Source organism: Fundulus heteroclitus, chromosome 22 (genome assembly GCF_011125445.2).
Source record: "Fundulus heteroclitus isolate FHET01 chromosome 22, MU-UCD_Fhet_4.1, whole genome shotgun sequence".
Classification (NCBI taxonomy): Eukaryota; Metazoa; Chordata; class Actinopteri; order Cyprinodontiformes; family Fundulidae; genus Fundulus; species Fundulus heteroclitus.
In genome coordinates, this window is record NC_046382.1 from 15,507,520 (window position 1) to 15,517,646 (window position 10,127).

Sequence of the window (10,127 nt, forward strand, 5' to 3'; positions counted from 1 at the left end):
TAAGGTAATGATGTTTTGAAAGTAGTTTGTCTGTAAAGCGGCAGGCTGCAGGCTGGCTACCCCAGCACATAGCCCTACTAATTAACCAGCTAATATTAGCTTGATGTACTTGTGTTGTTTTATAAAGAGCAAGGCCTCCAACAAGAATAATACTACATGCAAAAAGCATAGCATTGTCATAATTATCATCTAGGTTGAACCGATTCGATACTATTGTTGATACATAGCCCACGATACAATACGATTCTCGATAAAGCTCAGCTTAATATGATTTGACTCCAATATTGATGTGTATTATTTTCAAATGAATGCTCAGTCATTCAATCACCAATACCAGCCAAATATAATATTTATGTTCAATTTATTGAACACTGATATATTAACAGGAAAATAAAGTGCATTTGGTTCAATGCATTTAACGTATCACAGAAACCAAAAATGTGCCCAAACGTCTGATTTTAGGGACGAAGGCGCTTCTAAAATCCTGTTCCGCAAATTCATCTCACTTGCACTTCCTCACTGTGAACAGTAATGGTGCGCTGTAATATCGCCCCCTAGAGGTTGGCAGGTATGTTGATACTGATAGCCAGAATATTGATATTCAATTTTTAAACACATCTGTATTAATCTTTGGACCGATTTTTACGCACAGCCCTAGTCATAATTGTAATATTCAACATTATTCATTATTTTAGCAGCCGTGGGAGTGATTTAGTTTTTTTGTTTTTTTTAAAAAAGCATATAAATCATGTTTTTTTGGGGGTGAAAATAAAGTGAAACCGCTGTATTTTTACTTGATGCTGTCACACCATGAGAACCTCTACCAGCCCGTGGCTAGTCATGTTTCCCACCTCTAAATCTGTGAGATGAAGGGAGCCACAGAGGCCATATTTTTTCCCCGGCTGTCTGTGTCCGGCGGCACATGTCGGGGCCGCGGTGCTGCTCTCTGCAGCCTGTACTCGTATGCGTTGTCATGGAGAGGGCAGGCTCAGGAGAAACACGAGCCACGTCCAGGCTATCATGAAGCCCCTCGCGGTGGCAACATGCTTTATTTAACCACAGCTTTTTTCACTGCCATTCACCACTGATGGGGGGGGGGCGGAAAATACGCAGAGAAAAAAATTTCCAAGGCACGTCCTAAAAATAAAGCAGTGCTGTACGTGCTCAGAGTATTAACTTTCACACAGATGACCCATTTTCCATCTCAAAGGGTCTGAGGTTGGGTGGAAAAAAAAAAAAAAAAAAAAAAAAAAGCATGGTGGTGGGGAGGGTGGAGGCAGCAGTTTAGCCAATCACGTGAACCTAAAGCAGGCTACAAATCCTGGTGGATTTCTCTTCCTCTGTGGGCTAATGTCTTTCTGTCATCTGTTTTTCCATTCCTCCGCCGCTACCCCCACAACCTCCTCCACCGTAATTTCGCTTCATCTGTTGCCCTTCCTCCACTCTCAGAGCTGGTTCCCCCCCCCCCCCCCCCCCCCTGAACTCACTTGTTTACATTCTTTGTGAGCGTGAGCTGAAGAGCATGGACGGCCATTACCAAAAACCCAAACCATAACGTGTGACTTCTTGTGTCTAATAATGTCCCCCGCCCACCCGTGGGCCTCCTCGGGGCCTCCTCGGGGCCCCCCACCATGCATGCATCTCCTCATCTCCAGATTGAGCCTGATAGCACTGAAGCTCAGCAGCCCTGCCTAGTAGCAGCTAGCGGATCACATGACCTGTGAATTCCTGTTTACGCCGCGCGGTTTTCGTTTTATTTTTTCATTTTTTTTATGCCATCAGATAAGGCGCCTCATCTAACAGCTGGGGGAGGAGGAGGGAGCGTAGAAGCCTGCAGGGCTGCAGTGACAGAGAGGTCGTGTCATGTGTCGTCAGCATTATGTGCTTGATGTAGGCAAGAGGTGAAACTAGAGGAGGGAAGTGGCTCACTGCACTGACGAGGAGGGGGTGGAAAGGGTTAACATGAGCAGACTGTGTGCAGTTATTCCTCCACCCTCCACCCCCCCCTTCTCTCTCTCCCACCCTCCCTGTCTCTGATCTGCCTTCCTGTCTCACCAGCAGTGCAGTGCAGAGGCTTTGAACATCATGAGAGAGTCAGACAGGCTTGTTTTGCATACTGTAGGTCTCCTGCATTGACTTGTAGCAAATCCCTGCCCTCAGGAGGCACGTCAGAAGGGATTAGTGGGGGGGGGGCTCACAGAGTTTCCCGTCGTCGTCGCCGGCTCAGCCCTGCTCTGTGTTTCCATCCTGCACAGTGAGAAAAGAGCGAGCAGGTGGGGGTGGAGGGGTGGCAGCTTTAGTGTGCAGTGTGTGTGTGTGTGTGTGTTGGGGGGGGGGGGGGGGGGGGGGGTATACAGTGGTGTTATTTCCCTCTGTCCTGATTCTTTGGAGCTGAGCTGAAGGGAGGGGTGGGGTGTAAATAATGTATTTGGAGCGGCGGGGTAGAGGGAGATGGAGCTTGACCGAGATGAGAGCGAGGGAAGGGGAGGGGCTGAGCGACCATGCTGTTGCACAGGAAGCTGGGGGCAGGAGGCGCTGAGGGGAGTGGGGGGGGGGGGGGGGGTGGAGGAACTGTACGAGTTATAATTCTGTTTTGGTGCTCAGGGGAATGTGGGGCCTCCACAAGAATGTGGCGATCCTCTGCTACCACTCTGCTCTCTCCCTTCTGGCAAGACCCGTAACAGACTGTCGTTAATGGCACATTGCTAATAATAATAATAATAATAATAATGATGATGTAGCAGCAGCTGGAGCTATGGGATTAAAAAAATAAAAAAGCAAGAAAAGATAAAAACAAATGCAGCTGATCTTTACCATCATTTGTTTGTTGTTTTTTTTTTGCTCAGTGAAATGTTCGGTGATTATAGCAGCGAAAAGCTCTTTGCCCGTTCAACATTAAAACTAAGAGGCTGCAACGTGACTGAGCGTTGCATAACATGGTTAGGTCAGTGGGTAAATATTTGGACTGGGCAACCCCCCCACCCGCCCTTCTGCCACCCAATGTACAACCAAACACTGAACCACTCTTTTGACATAATCCGTTCTGCAAAAAATAGAAACCAGGACTGAAACATTCAGAACCAAAAAAATATTCATCTGATAATAATTTAGCGCGCTGAAAAACAATCTTTCAGGGGACGAGTCCACATTTTCGCACAGAGAGAGTTTGCAAATTACAAACAGCACAGAATCATTCAGTCTAATTTGACCGGTCGGTAGTGCGCTCTGCTTTTCATTGCTGTGTATATTTAAGGTGGTGCTGAAGCCCAGAAAGAAAGAAAAATGCTATTCTCTGTGTTTTTACTAAACAAATACTTGAAAATTGTGAATTAACAATCTGTGTTCAGCGTAGAGTTTTTTTCTTTACTCTTTTTCTGGGCTTTTACAGCACTAGTGGCTAGGTTTTTCACACAGTAGACTGACAGGAAAGCGGGTTTGAGAGAGAGAGGGGGGTAGACATGCAGCAAAGGACTTCAGGCTGGAATCCAACCTGGGTCAGCCACGTCGAGGACTAAGGCCTCCGTATACGAGTCATTTATGGAGGACGCCCATACAGTCACATATCTGAGGTCCAACAGGCTGTATGTCTGAGATTTTAATTCGGAGATGGTCAAATGCAGTCAAGATTATCCCTTTAATTTAGTCCCCTAATCATAAACTGTGATTAACGCTGCGTTCCATTTGTGCTCGGAAGTTGGAAAATCCGGCACCCGAGAAGGAAATTTCAACTGGAACGCCCCTAAAATCAGAAATACGAGTCGGAAAGTCGGAGCAACAGGACCATACCTGACTCCTGCATCCAAGAAGGCTGTCAGCACTATTGAGTAAAACTTGATATTTTGAAATATTTTTTAAGCAATTCTATATTATTTATGTAACATTTAGTCAGTCGCAAACATTCTACTTTTCGACATTCATAGGATGGGATGTTTCAGCGCTGTTTATGTGCACAAAATACTGCATAGTTGTTATTGTTTTAACAGTATTGTTAACGGTAGCCATAGTGGTTAAACAAGCAGTGAAGAATAACCTATTGTTATTTACTGTTTCATGTTCAGTCGAACAGTTCAGCACGGCTGTAAAAAGACGAAGATTTTACGCTAAAATGTGACTTTAAAAAGAAGAACGAGACTCAGGTTGGCTGTATTTGGACATTTAACAATGGCTTTGGTGTGAGCGTTCATGTTTTTATTCCTTATTATGTCAGACAAGTGGCAAATTGGGACCCTGTCAACTCAGAGATGATTTCATTTCAACTTCCCGACTCTGACGTCCGAAGTGAATGGAACGCACCATAAAACACCAACTTCAGCGTCATTAGCCAGACTTGATCGACAGAAACATTTTCTACTATGTGAAGATAAAAGAAAAACCCATCAGGGCACAAATGACAGATAACTTAGTCGTTGCGCCACTTCACCCATCTGAAAACTGCCTAAAATACTAAAGTTTCAGGTTTGATACCATGATGATCTGCAAATCGCCATGAAATGTGTGTTAAAATATTTGTATTTCTCAGTTGTTTTAATGGAACAGTTTCCTTGTTTCAGCTTCAGCTAACAGATATTGTGTTTGTTTTATTATGCTAATTGCAAAAGAAACATTTAAAATACAAAAAAAAAATGGTCCTGGCCCTCAGTTTTACCAAGTGTGTGTACAACCAATAGGTGGCGCTATCACAGAACTGCTAAAATGACGGCTTTACACTCCGCCAAAAACTCTGGGCAAATCTGAAGCTAATCCGTAAAATAAAACATGTGCAAAACCTCCAATAGGTTGCAATATGATCATGAAGTCTTCAAAAGTAACATTCTCTACCATCAATCATAATTATTTAAATTCAGCTCAGATGTTTTTTGTTTGTTTTTTTGTTCAAGTTTGAACAGTTTTATCAAATCAGAACTCAAAGTTTGAGGCGTGGTCGCACTCACATACCAAGAAAGCTATTTCTAACTTTTAAACTCCCAGGCCTGAGAATATTGAGCAAGCTTGAAGCCAACCCAGCCTGACAAATGGCTAACTTCCTGTTGGGTTTGGCACATGCCTTCGAGAAACTTTTTGTTTGTTCTTTTGAGTTCTGCATACCTCCCTGTTCTCATATGTATATGTCATATTTAGCAATTTTGCCACGCCCGATTTTAAAGCAGCCGTATAAGTTTTGGTCCAAGTATTACCTTAATTTGAGACATATCAAATGATTTTTCAGGTCACTATACAGCACTTGGCACATACAGATCCTCAGTGCAGGCTGCCTTTCTCACAAACTCACCTATGTCTCTTGAGAGGTGTGGATCCGCCTCTTAATGAGTCATGTGACCTAGAGCGCCGCTTTACGGCAGTCTGAGCTCGCCTTGAACACCTTATGTGCTTCTACTTTTCTCGTCCTCCAGTCAAAGTTCGTCACGGCCATGGGTATTATTACTAAATACAGTAAATGTAGTTCACAAACTGAATGCCAGCTCTTCTCCTCTGTTACTTTTTCTCATCCTTGAGTGAAATGGGCATGGTGTTGTGGGAAATAATGATAACTTATCCTTCAGTTACCTATTAAATAAAAGGAAACAGCGATTCCATAAAGTTCCAGCATTTTATTGAGAACCAGAGCAGAGACAAAGTAATTGCACCCCTGGCTAGGCGTGTCTCCCTTCTGCTCCCAGACCTTGTCTCCTCCGAATCTGAGGCCACCGCCTCACGCACATTGCTAATACCGGCTGCATAAGACGAAACACAAACACCTCACAATCCAAACATTTACAGTCCCACACAGAAAATACTCAAGCACTGACCTTGACAAACAGAAGGAGAGAGTGAAGCCGTCTCCTCCCTGAGGGCCGCTGCTCACATGTTTCGGAGCAGATAGGTCAGAGGTGAACTTAGAACCCGAGCTGTCATGTTTCCATTCATGCATGGTTATAATTACAAAATACGATAAATATAGTTCACAAACCTGCATGTCAGCTTTTCTCCGATGTTGAAGTTCCTGCAGCGTTTCATAATCAGATGACTGAGCCTGTTGTCTCCCCTGTCCTTCTCTTCTACAGCTCCTGTATCTCCCCCTCCCTCTCCCTCTCCCTCTCCCACTGCCTTGTCCTCTCCCTCTCAGTGAGTGAATCTGAGTATAATCTAGCTGGGTGAATGTGGTAATTTCTTTACGAATTCCCCGACTTCTCAATATGCTGGTTCAAGTGGCCCGCTATTTGATACCAAAACATGGAGACTGTTTAATTCTGCGACAGTGCAGTGTTGCCAGTGGCCTTCAGTGGCACTAAACCTGAAAGTGACAGGCCTAGTGTCCCCTGGTGGTTGAAAGTTACGTGGTATTCCTTCAAATACCAACATTTTCCCTCCAATGGAATTTTCCTACAGAATTTACTGGCTCTTCATGCATATGTAGTCGTTTGAAAATGTTATTTATTTGTCAGAGGAAGAATAACAGCTTCCGACCAACATAATGTAGAGTTAAAGATTATTGTTTTAATAGAAAGTGTTTATGTGCATTGTGTAGCAAAAGGAAAACAAAACTTTCTTGATAATTTATCATCAAAATGTGTTTGGTTTGTTTAGGCTTTTTGCTAGCAAGTAGTAGTTTGCTTCTGTGCTCTTTAAGCAGGCTCACACAACAAGGACCTGACAAAACTATATAGCCAAGGTTGAACGCAACAAAATAGTGTAGTGTATGGAAACACATTATAAATTAATCTTTTATGTTTTGCTACATTCAAAATCTTTGCCTTTTTCTCTTTAGGCATAAATGGAAATTTGGCTCCTGTTAGCTAGTGAGACAAATTAGCATAGCAGGAAAGAATATTTTACCCTGATTTTGGTCAACCCTAAGCCCTGTTCATACCTAGAAAGAAGCAACTTTCTCCATATTTTTTTTTACAGTTATTTCTTTTGTAATGACATCCACGGTGGCCTATTCCAAATATGTTAGCTGAGCTCTTGCTAGCACTGCATGCACCAGCAATGTTTGTCTTTACACGTCATTCGCTAAAGTTGCACTGACAAGTCCGTGTGTGTTTGTTTGCAGGTGTTTTCACGGTTGATTAGTGTGTGACGGTGCCAACGACTCACGGCACAGTCTTTGTTTTTACAAGGATCAACATTCTTTGAAAAAGATGTCTGCCATTCTGATTCCGTCCCAACAAAATGTCACATCAGAAAAAAAAAAGTCTAAGGAAAACAGCAGCCATGTTTCTATCTTTTTTATTCTTCCTCTGCTCCTGCTACTTTTATTTTTTCTGAATGAAATATCTAAAATATGTATCGTATATAGATGGGAGATGTAGGTGTAGATTTTCCATCATTAAGGACATGGTGACAATCCTTGGTGCTTTAATTAAAGGCAAGCAGGGTTTTTCTCATATGTTTTTTGAACGCATTTCACTTAAACACATTTCAACATGGGTTGGGAGATTTAAGCTTATAATTTTTAATCAGCTCAATGACACTAACGAGCCATTAAGGTCACTAATAGGGTCCGTCAGGCTGTATTAGTCACTGGCCACACCCTCATGTTTGGTATTTCACCGTATGTTTGGTCTGTTATGGTGGTCACATTAGTTTATTCCTCAAGCTAGCTAATGTCTTTATTTCGAGCATCCCTTTGTTAAAATATTAGTCCTTGAACATTTTTACTTATACTTAACTCGATTAAATCTCTTGTGTCCTCACACGTTTGTCCTTTCCTTTCTCCTATGTCTGCTATATTTCATAGCACCAATAAAAATGACCTAAAGGATCAAGGACGATGCCGCACCGTCAACTACAATCATCTAAAAAGGGTTTGGGCTAAAAAACAAAATCACTCCGGTTTCCTTTGTAAACACTTCAACCTTGATGTAACTGTTGTACGCTATCATTTATTTTGGGGGGGCCCACAGAGCTGCAACTGTTTCACCTCATGTAGAGCGGCTGCTAAAACGCCCACTCGTTCACCCTAGAACTACAAAGTGGGTTTGACGCCTTGCATCTTGTGTAACCGCTCTCTTTGAAGACTTTGGCTTTGAGCTCTGTGTCTCATCAATTCCCCACGCAAACCTAAATTTGATCGTGAGGCGAGCACATGAGGGGGCAGCCTATCTGCCCCACTCGTTTTAATGTTATTCATTCATGCCCTCTATTTTTGTGACAGGCGGTGCTTACAGAAGTATTTTACTTTTTTTTTTGTTGCTGTTTATGTAACCATTTTCATCTGTGTATGGATGTGTACAAAAAGATGGCAGAACAAGGAGGATTTTCACTTGCGGAAAAGCCCTAACAGGGTCTTTAGGAAGCATTAAAAGCAAGGCCTGCCCATTCAGTCAAAAATATATGGTCCCTTGCAAAATGGGGCTCAGTGGGTAGAAGGGTAGTCTTGCCTTTGGAACGCTGTGGGTTTGATTCCAGCTTGGTTGCCTGTCGATATGTGTGTCAATTTAGGAATGTGTGTGCATTGTGGGGGGTTTCTGCGTACGGAAGCATCACCGACCCTTGCTAAGGAGACTGCCACAACTAGTTTATGGAGTGCAGTGGGGCGCGTCTGAAGACCCCTTGAATCGTGGGCCCCTGAACCACCAATAGTTTCTATACGAGTAGCATGATTGTGGCATTGATGCAAGAGTTTCTCTACAGCTCAAATGAAGTGTTTGAATAAGCTCATTAGGAAGGCCAGCTCTCTCCTAAGATGCCTCCTCAACCCATTGCTGGTAGTGGAAGACAGAAGGACTCTGCCAAATACATCATCACTGTCGGACAGTTTCTCCCAACCTGTGCATGAAGCTGTTGCAGAGCTGGAGAGCTTTTTCAGTGACAGATTGCTGCATCCGAAATGCACAAAGGAGCTTTATCGCAGATCCTTCCTCCTAGCAGCTGTTAGACTTAAAAACTGTCACCGATCCTAACAAACTCAATAGCTATGTTTACATCCACAAAATTTCACGATCGGATTAAATTGTATTCGGATTAAATAACTGTATCGATTTATATGGGCACATAATCAATTAATCTGATCATAATGTGCACGTATATACACCTGGTTTTATTCAGAATAGAACCACTCTGACAAGCTCAGTTATCAAATTCTCCTAAAAAATCCGCAGAAGAAGAAGTACATCCATCTTTGCTAAACAACAACAACTAGCAAACAAACCAGTATTATACGAGTTTGTCTTCTGAGGCTGGACTTGCACGATGTTCTAATTATGGTTGAAACATTACTGACAAAGCAACTATTTAGAGCTCTTTTATGTCTTTTCAAAAAAAAAAGGATGTATCGGGAGCCCCAACAGTTTTACTTTACGACGTATTTCCACCACTCACCAACGCGGAAATACGTCACCTTTACGTCGGGCACACCTGCTCACTCGGGTCGGCTTGCCACATTCGGAATAACTTAAGCCTGTAAAGTGTTTACATGCGTGGCGATCGGATTATATAAACCACCCCTCTCATTCGGAATCCAGTTTCATTCTGATTGAACTTAATCCGGCCACAATGTTCCTACTGGCTTGTTTACATGCATTTTTATTCCAATCTGCCGTTTATTCCGATTACTTTTGTTCATGTAAACATAGCTAGTGAGTGCTTACATCCCTGCTGTTTTAGCAGTTTTTCAGTTTCTTGTAAATAGTCTTTTTATTTTTTTATGCACAAATATACATGCACAATTTATACTGGTATTTACCTTCTACATTCAACCTTTTTTTCTTTAGTACTAATTTAAGATAAAAATAGCTTGCTCTTTTTTTCTTATTTTCCCATTACTATTAATTGTATGTGACTGTCTGTGTCTCTGCCACTGTCACATCTGGATTTCTGCATTGTTGGACAATAAAGGAATTTCTTATTTTTTTTTAATTATCCCACTCAGTTGCACATTTATTTAAGTTTGAGTATACTACTTTTATTAACTGTACAGTGTTTTCTTACTGTGTTTCTAACCTCTGTGTAAATCTACATGTTTCCATTTGCCTGCCTCTTTGGTGCTGTTACCTGAGTTGTCCCTTGTGGAACAATAAAGGGTATTTTCATTCTAGAAGGTCAGGGAGAAACTTGTGGGGAAGTTTGAAGCAGGGTTATGTTGTAAAACAGTATCCCAAACCTTAAACATATCACTGAGCACCAACTCATCATCTGCAAATGGAAAA

General features: G+C 42.3%; 1 long non-coding RNA gene across 1 annotated transcript; it reads right to left on the reverse strand.

The window, feature by feature from the left end:
- Positions 1 to 5,662: 5,662 nt before the first annotated feature.
- LOC110367001 lies at positions 5,663 to 6,049 on the reverse strand. Its single transcript, XR_002427151.2, has 3 exons — positions 5,948 to 6,049; positions 5,787 to 5,834; positions 5,663 to 5,711 (listed from the first exon to the last, which is right to left on the reverse strand). It is a non-coding gene; the product is annotated as an uncharacterized LOC110367001 (long non-coding RNA).
- Positions 6,050 to 10,127: the final 4,078 nt, after the last annotated feature.